This window comes from Notamacropus eugenii, chromosome 3, assembly GCF_028372415.1.
Source record: "Notamacropus eugenii isolate mMacEug1 chromosome 3, mMacEug1.pri_v2, whole genome shotgun sequence".
Classification (NCBI taxonomy): domain Eukaryota; kingdom Metazoa; phylum Chordata; class Mammalia; order Diprotodontia; family Macropodidae; genus Notamacropus; species Notamacropus eugenii.
Window position 1 is genome coordinate 275803531 of NC_092874.1, and position 9633 is coordinate 275813163.

Below are 9633 nucleotides of genomic sequence, written 5' to 3' on the forward strand. Positions count from 1 at the left end.
TACTTTGCTTTTGATGGAATTAAATGCTGCCTTCTTAGAGGTGGACGAACTATCCTGCTGGTAAATCTTGTGGAGTTCTCATTTTTCATTTAGCAGCTTCTGAATTTCCCCATCATTTTCATCAAACCAGTCTTGGTATCTGTGAGTGTTCTGACCCAGATGAGCACCAAATTTCTGTACACCAAATCTCTGAAAGCTGCCCACTCTCTTTCTGCTCCACTGTTGCCAACTGTGTGTTGGCTCAACTTTCTCTCCAAGTCAGCAACAAACTGTTCACGCTCAGAAAAGAGCTCTAATTTGTTGACGTTAATTCTTCTAGTAGTCATTTTGTCTTGGGGGTGGCACTTTTGATGAATGCAAATACTTAGCTTGGAAAGGATAAGTCTATGATCAGTCCAGCACTCTGCACCACACATTGCCTTTGTCACTCACATCTTGTCTGTCTCTTCTCCTTACAATCACATAGTCTATTAGATGCCAATGTTTGTTGTGAGGGCTCATCCATGAAGTTTTATTGCATTTAGGTAAGCAGAAGACAGTGTTGGTGATGAGAAGGTCATGTGATGTACAATTCTTCAGCAGTAAATGACCATTGCTGTTGCTGTTTCCAACTCCATTCCTCCCTAGGGCTCCCTGCCAAATCTGGTAGTCTGACCCTACTCTAGCATTAAAGTCACCCAGAATTATAAGCTTTTCCTCTTTTGGCACATTGATGATAAGGGTCTATAGGCCTTCATAAAATTTTTCTTTGACCTCATCAGGGTTTGTCATTGTGGGAGCATAGGCACTGATGATGGTGGCAAGGCATTTTCCTTCAAGTGGCAATCACATTGTCATGATCCTGTCATTCACTCCTCTTGGTAGGCATGCCAGCTTGCTGATTAGATTAGTTTTGATTGCAAAACCCACACCAGCTTCATGGTGCTCCCCTTCACTGCACCCACTCCAGAAAAAGGTGTATACAGCTTCAACTGCAGTAATCTGGTCTTCATTTGCCAACCATGTTTCACTCAGGGCTGCTATTTGGATGCCGTACCTGTTGAGTTCTCTTGCAACATGAACAGTTCTTCTTTCAGATCTATTGGATTTTGTGTTGTCTATTAGTGTGCACATGTTCCATGTGCCAATGGTGAGTGGAATTATCTTTGCAGATGTTTTTGTACATTTTTTTGTGTTTTGACTGTGTAGTGGGATTCCCTGCCTGCCGTGGTAATCAGGCCAGGGTTGGGTAAGCAGACAATGTTTAGGGCACCTTTTCTAGCCCCCTTCCTCACACCAGGAGATGAGCAGTGTGATCCTTTAAAGGGTGCTCAGACACCCAGGGGGCTGCCAAGTCCTACTGCTGCTTCCAGTGAGAAACGATCCTACGGCCTGGGCTGCCTATGTGCAGGGTTGTGACTACTTCCAGTGTATCTGCACCTGCTGCTTCATCACTTGCCTGTCGCCACAGGATTTTGAAGCATAATAGTGAAATGGTATGGGTGATGTCTTTTGATTCATGTGTAAATTGTATTTAAGTGAGGCATAGTTGCACAAAGTCGTCAGCCTCACTCTCTCCTCCAGCGTCAACATAATCCAGTGACAGGACAGAGTCAAGACAACCGACAATGGCTCAGGATGCAGTGAGTGACCCTGGCATCTTTGGTGTCTAACGAAGCTCTAAGCGCTCCACATCACCTGCTTCATCTATCTTCATGGCCGTAGGAACAAATTGTTCTCATCCACCCATTTCATCAGAGGAAGTCTTCATATGCTTGGGGTAGACACCCTTCTAACTCACCAATGAGTTTGAGAACCCTTGGTTACCCTCAACCTGGTTTGGCCCGTCTGCCAAAACAGTTTACCAGGGTGTGGCTGCTGCACATGCTGCAGCTTCTTGGAACCACAGGTGAGAGTTAGGTGGAACAGGCAGACACTAGCAAAGGTGGAAAGATCCCTGAAAAGGGCTCGGCAGTCATCACACCAAAAATACTAGTCCTCCCTGAACACACCCTACACCTGCTGGAGATACAAAAAGTGGCAAAGGACATTCGCTGCCTTCAAGGAGGTCACTATCTAATTCAAATAGCTGCTGAATGAAATTAAAATTAGTTCATTCCATAATACTGAGAAAATCTATTCCATTGATTACTAATGTTGAGCTTTTATTTTTCTTATTGGGGGAAATATAAAAATGGGTTTCATTGTCTTGTAGATAGCTAGATGGCGTAGTAGAGTACAGGACTTGGAGTTAGGAAGACCTGAGTTCAAATTTTGCCTCAGACACAAACCCTGTGATAAACAGGCAAGTAACTTCACCTTTCTGAGCTTCAGTTTTTTCACCTGTAAAATGGGGATAATAATAGCACCTACCTCCCAGAGTGGTGAGGCTCAAATGAGAGGATGCATTTAAAGCGATTTGCAAACCTTAAAGCTCTATCTATATAAAAGCCAGCTCTGTTGAGAAGTAGTGATCTAATAATGAACCACATTTGAACAAGCAAGATTGAATATATGTGTGTGCATATACACATATATACACATACATAAAATAATAATTATTATTATTAGGATTAGGGATCAAGTGAGTTAACACATAAAAGTGCTTTGCAAACCTTAAAGCACTGTATGAATGTTACTTAAAGAGACAATGCAGTGGTTCGGTAGGTAGAGCGCTGGACCTTGTCAGAAAGATGAATTCAAATCCAGCCTCAGATACTTAGCTGTGTGATCCTGGGCAAATTATTGTACCTGTTTGCTTCAGTTTTCTCACCTGTAAAATGGGGAAAATAATAGTACCTACCTCCCAGGGTTGTTGTGAGGATAAAATGATATAATATGTGCAAAGTATTTTGAAGACCTAATAAAAGTCAGCATTACTATAGGTACTTGACCTATGACTTCATTATTATAGGGAACTCCAAGGTGAGGAAATTCCCTGTATAAATGAAGGTCAGCGTATATTAACATGTAGGAAAATCTCTGTGACTACTAACTGTGGAGTGGAAATGTTCAAATAAATGTTGTCAAATAAATGTTGCCTATACCCAGAAACTTTTGAGACAGATAAAGATTTCTGTAAAAGAAACCGTCAAGCAACAAAGAACTAAAAATAATCTCCATAAAACTTCCTAGACAATCACCAAAACAAATACAAATCGCACATTCCACACCCCCACCAACCAGTGCAAAATGAGTGGCTAAATAATAAATAAAGAGAAATCCAACTCTAGACAATCAGCAAATCGAAGAAAAGCTCAGCTACATAATTGCCACCCCACGCCCACCCTCCCACCCAGTGCAATTTATCCCAGAATGGATAAATAATAGAATTGGAGAGCCCATGCTCTAGGGTCTTTTTACCTACTCTCCTTAGGGTGTGGCTGACCTTAGTCTAAGGCTCTGAGTCATCCATCCTCTATGGCCTAGATAACCAGGCTGCCCCAAACACACCAGCTGTTCCTGGAGGACTAGTGTGTCTTCTGAAACCTGGCCAAGCATGCGGCACCATTTCATTACTTTGTATATATCTATCTCTGCTTAGATGTATAACGTTGTTTCCCCAGATAGAATGTAATCCTTGAAGCTAGGGAACTTTTGTTTTTCTCTTTGTGTCCTCAGTTCCTCTGCACAGAAAATATCCACTCATTAAATACTTGTGAACTGACTGAATCTAAAGAAGGCAATGTGATGAGCTAGACAAGGAACTAGCTTCTGCATCGGGAGATCTGTTGTCCATACCAGGTCTCCTTCATTTAGAGACTAGCAGCTCTTAACCTCTCTGTGGCTCAGTTTTGTCATGTAAAAAAATGGAGTCACTTCAACTAGCTACACTCATAGTGGGAGAGAAGAGGTATTATCATTTTTAAAAATGCTTTGTCAACTTTTAAATGCCATATAAATATAAGTAATGTTTAATTTCACAAGTATTTGTTCAATCTGTGCTTGTGGTCCCAAGTCCCTGGTCTTAGGAGTCTGTGCCTGTGGGCTCAGCTCTAAATTCTCTTTAATCTGTTTTTTCACCTAACTCGTCTTGAGATTTCCTGATCTTGAACACTGCACTTAGCTCAGACAATCATATCCCAGCTTTGATCCCGGTGATATTTCTGGTTTTAACCATATACTATATGTGTATGTATGTGCGCACACACACACATACATATATGTATATATTTCTAAACATACACATCTATATATAATCCATATGTACATATATGGTTAAACCTGAAGGGGATATATGTGTGTATACATATATGTACATGTGTATGCGCACATGCGTGTGTATCCAAAGGGCCAGATAACACAAATATCAGGACAATTTCCATACCTGCTAATGAGTAACTAACTCCCTTCGGATCTGAGCAGGAGACAAATTTATTCATTCATTCAACCAACAACATTCTACAATGGAAGGCACACAGGCTCCAGAGTCAAAGAACCTGGTCCCAAATCCTACCTGTATCTACCTGTTTTACCTTGAGTTAGTCATTTAATCTCCAGTTTCCTCAGCTCTCAAAGGGGAGGTCACTAGTTGGCCTCTGAGGTCCCTTCTAACTCTGAGCCTCTGACAGCTGCGGATTTTTTAATTTCTAAATTCATGATATCATTTCAACTAAGACTTCATTTTAATATAATGTGCATAGGTGAGCAATTTTTTGCATTTGACTTCACAATTTGGAAAGCATTAATAGTGTATGCTTCATAAAATGTATTTTTAGTTCCTCTGATCACCCAGAGCCCAATGTTATTACGACTACACATTTAATATTTTTATAGTCCTATGACTCACTGTGTGGTCATTTGAATTATATTCCTTACTAAATATGCATTCTTAATCAATGTTCTTCTCCCTTTGAACATAAATGCAGAATTGCTCTTAACTGAACAAACCCAGAGAGTGAAATAGTTGTCCAAAATACCAAGGTCTGAAGAGACAAGCCAAAATGTTGAGTCACGTTTTTTAAGAGGTGATAACCACTGAAGCATATACCTTTTGGTGATGATAAGGCAGGAAAGGAGGGAACATATTTCTACAAAGATCTATTTACTAGCTAGTGAACCACATATTGAATTCATCAGTATTTTTTTTCGTCCAAAACAAGTTGTTCTGCCATAAATGTGATTCAAGGAAATAAAAAATTTAAAGTCTATAAATTGGTAAGCTATTTCTTATGGAAGAACACCTTGTACAAAACTGAGCCATAACAAAGTTGTTTTTAAAGTTTAGCAAAACCATCCTCCCTAGATGCAGAGGTGGGGCAGTATGGGTGAGAGATAATACTCAGACTGCCAGACACAGTCAATGTGTTGATGGGGGGAAACTGCTTTTTTTTCTTTATTTCCTTGTTGATATTTGTGACAAGGAAGTCTCTCTGAGTTGAGGGGGAGGGTTGTATTCAGAAATGAATGTGATATGAAAACAAAAAATATCAATAAAAATAAAATTTTAATAATGTTTAACAGAAGCTGACTGATATGTGTATGGCTATATGGTTTTCAGAATTTTCATTTACCCCTCCCTCTCATCTAGTCTCTGAACATTGTAAGGTATAAATGAGAGGAAGTGGAGCTTAGAGAATAATTTATTAGCTATCAGGAAGACATGGGTTCAGATCCTTCCTTAGATACAAACCTAGCTGTCTAATGATGAGAAAGGCTCCTAAATTTCTCTAAGCCTATTTTCTCATCTGCAAAATGGGAATCATTTTACCTACCTCACAGGGCTATTGTGAGGCTCATTTGAGATAACATATAAAAAGAGATAAAATGCCTATTATGTTCAAAGTATAAGCTAATTTCAATTCACATTTTGCCTTCTTGTAATTGCTATCAGTTGTACCACCTGAAGAGATGTTTCTCTCCAAAGAAAAAGCTCTTCTGTGTTATTTCAAATTTGAAATAAATTCTGTTGTTGTTCATATAATTAGCTATTTTACATGGGTTATAACAAAACAAATTCAACCTGAAAAGGCAGGATTTTGGACTCACAAGGACATTAGCCTTAGAGTTATTCACATCTGATTCACTTTGGGTTCTGTTTCTGACACTCAGAACTGAAACTGTAACTAGGATTGGGTGAGTGAAGCTTTGACTCAGGATAAAATCAGTGATTTCAAGCCCTTTCCACTATGACAGCACTTTCCAGTTCAATACAGAAATAGCTGGTCTTTGCAACTAGTTAACAAGAATAGTCACTGGACCTGTGAAATCATCATTCTAGGGAACTCAGGATAAGGAAACTAATAGGTTTAGCACTTGCTTTATAACTTAGAATCTTAGAGAGTTTCCTAGTGCATTAAGAGGTTAATTGATTTGTCCAAGGAAACATAGCCAGTTATGCATCAAAGGCAGGTCTTGAACCTAGTGGTCTTCCTAGTTCCAAGGCCAGCTATTGACTGAACTACATTAGCAAGAGTAATGAGTTAAAATTGGAAACTACCAGATGGCAGCTTTCTTCTCACTCCATGTCAACCCCTTTCCCGGGCTGTCCATTCCCACCTTTTGGAGCAACTTGGTCAGTGGCAACTTCATGGCATCCCAGGCTCCCAAGTGAATTGAGAGGGAATTTTGTGCCAGCTACAAATAGTGCTAGCACAGCTTTTCTGATCCTAGTCTGAAACCCTGGGAAAGTCACTTTTCCCTTGATAATCTTTCAGTTTTTTCATCTGTAAAATGGAAATAACAGTACTCATATATCTTTCCCACAAGAAAGACCTCTGTAAATGGGAGTGGTTCTTATTCATCTGTAGAGCATCCCTGAAATTGGAAAGGAACATTTAGTAGGATCACAGTTTTACAGTAAGGCAAATAAATTAAGATACAGGGAAACTTAAGAGTCTTGCTTCTGGTGACTGTGAGTCAGTCTCCTCTATGCAGACCAGGCAGTCTCAAATATATAATTATGTTGTCTTTTAAAATCCTGAGCAACAAGCTTCTCTAAGACATACTTAGTGCAGAGCCTTTTCCTTCTCTGAAATTTTTTTAAACTGCTTGAAAATATTACAATAAATTTCACTGTGCTTTAAGTTCTTGGTGCTGGAGTCAAGGGACTAGCTAGGTCAATATGAAATTGGACTCTGATCTCAAAAGGATCAAGCCTATGTAGTCCAGTCCCTTCTGGTTCTAAGGAGGTGAAGCAAGTCTGTGTCTGTTTAAGTGGGGGTGTCACTGGATAGGGCCTATTTGGAGCAATACTAGCATATTATAGAGGTCTGATAATTGTTAAATGATACTAGGAAGGGACCTTTGGTTGTTGTTGGGATGTGTTATAAGAATCAGTCACAAACAACAAAAAAACAGCAAATAAGACTCTATCCTCTCATTTGAGTCAGGCAAATCTCTGCTTTCACAATTTTTTTTTTCATGTAAAGTGGAACCCATTTTCAGAAAACTTGACATGCAAAACTCCCAAGTCATGAAACCAACAAATTAGGTGATTATTCATATTATAAAAGTATTCATTATGTTACAAAATAATTAATTACAGGAACATAGGTCTAGAGCTACATGTGACCACCTATCTGGTCTGATCCCAAAATTTTACAGATGAAGAACTGAGGGTCAGAGGGGTTAAGTGACATGCTTAAGGTCACATAGGTGAGAACAGAACAAGGATGTAAACCCAGATCCTCTGATTCCAAATACCACAAACCTATATCAGTTGGGCCATCCCGCATCAAAACCTTTCCCATTTTTCCATTTGGTACTATGGCATAGTGGATAGGGTTTTGTGTCTGTCACCCAGACACCTGTCCTCCCTGAAGCTCAGCAATCCCCATGACTGCCTGGACCCAAATTCCTTTCCCTGGTCACCACTTCCTAAATCAGGGGTGGGCAACCCATGGCCACGAGGCCACATGTGGCCTTGAGACCAAAGATTCCCCACTCCTACTCTTATATCTCCCCTAGTAAAAACTGAGGTTAATAAGGGCAGGAATCAACTATCCCAGTTTTATCCCTAGTGCCTAGCACAGTTCATAACATACAGTAGGCATGCTTGCTGCTCACTTGTTTAAAAGTAAGGTGAAAACTGAACCATTCCTCCATTCCCCATTCAATCCACCACCACTGTCCCTATACCCACCATGAAGAATCAGAAGCTTTGGTGCAAGTATTTCCTCATATATGTGTTTTGTCCTAAACTATTAAACTATGCTATTGAATGATTGGTGAGGTAAGGTATCAGGGAAATCTCAAACTAGTAGTAAGAAAGGAAAAAAAAAGAAAGAAAAAGGAATGCCGATAACACCTGGGTCATTATAACTCAAATGAGGTAGCAATTAAGCAATCCATCAACAAACCTGTATTAAGTGCCAGAGTCCAGACATTTCAAAGGGATCAGATTGATCAACTTTTTTTTTTTTTGCACCTGACTTTTAGGGAATACTTCACTATGCTAAGCAGGGATATTTATAGATGCTAAAAGGAGATTTTTTTTTTTAGGAGATGTGATAAAAATAATTGCTTTTCTTTATTCGAATTAAAAACTCACAAAGCTATTTGAGAAGTAGCAGAAATGCTGTGGCTGTTCATAAAAAGATAGTCTAACCCTATGATATCCTTGGAAGGGCTTTAAATTTGGTTAGTAGGTGCTTAATAAATGCCTGCTGATTCCACTAAGATTCACCACTTCTCTTGCAGAGAGTGGGTGCGTAATAAATGCTGCACGAATTTCAAATTAAATATAAGTTCCAGAAATGAGTAGACTATAGCTTACCCATTTGTGAATAAGAACATTTCCTTTTCTTGGCCTTTCTTTGTGTCCCTGGCTCTTACACTGCCTGGCACATGGTAGATATTTAATAAATATTGGTTGTTTTCCTTGAAACCTAGCTCCCCACTAAGACACAGTTGCGCACAGTAGGTGCTTAATAAATGCTTGCTGCTCTCCTGAGGGCTAGTTCTCTCTCCCCACTAAGACACAGTTGCACACCGTAGGCGCTTAATAAATGCCTGCTGCTCTCCTGAGGTCTAGTTCTCTCTCCCCACTAAGACACAGTTGCACACAGTAGGCGCTTAATAAATGCTTGCTGCTCTCCCGAGGTCTAGTTCTCTCTCTCGTCTCTCTTGCACATAGTAGGCGCTTTACAGACGGTCCTGGACTGACTAGAAGGAGAGGGCAAAGCCCGTCTGGCCTTCCTCCAGGGCTCAGCCCACCACCGGCACAAGGTGTTGCCTTTTTCTGCGGCTTTCCTGCGGTCAGACGACCCCCACCCTCCGCAGCCCGCAGACCGTCCCCCAAGACCAGACATGCGCACGCTCGCTCCAGGAATCCCACTTCAGGACCCGCCTCCTCCGCCCAGTTGCGTCTAGCCCCGCCTCCCCCACGTCCAATCGCCTAAGGGCGCAGGCGCAAGTGCTGCTCACAGGCTTATGGCCAAGTTCAATTAAAAAAAGAGGGGGAGGAGGAGGCGGGGCCTAGTTGGGTCGCCTCGAGCCCAGGGAATGAGAGGTTCGCTTTAGGAGAGGGGAGGAGCGCCGTTTCGGTCTCCGGGCCAATCCCGTGCGTGCGAGGAGGTGTCTCGCGCCAGAGAAGGGGAGGGAGGGCGTGGCGGCGAGTCTAAGGGGGCGGAGCGAAGGGACAGGGAGAGGGAACCAAGAGAGTGCGAGAAGCCTCGGCGGAGGAACAAGCGCGAGAGCGAGCGCGAGAGCGAG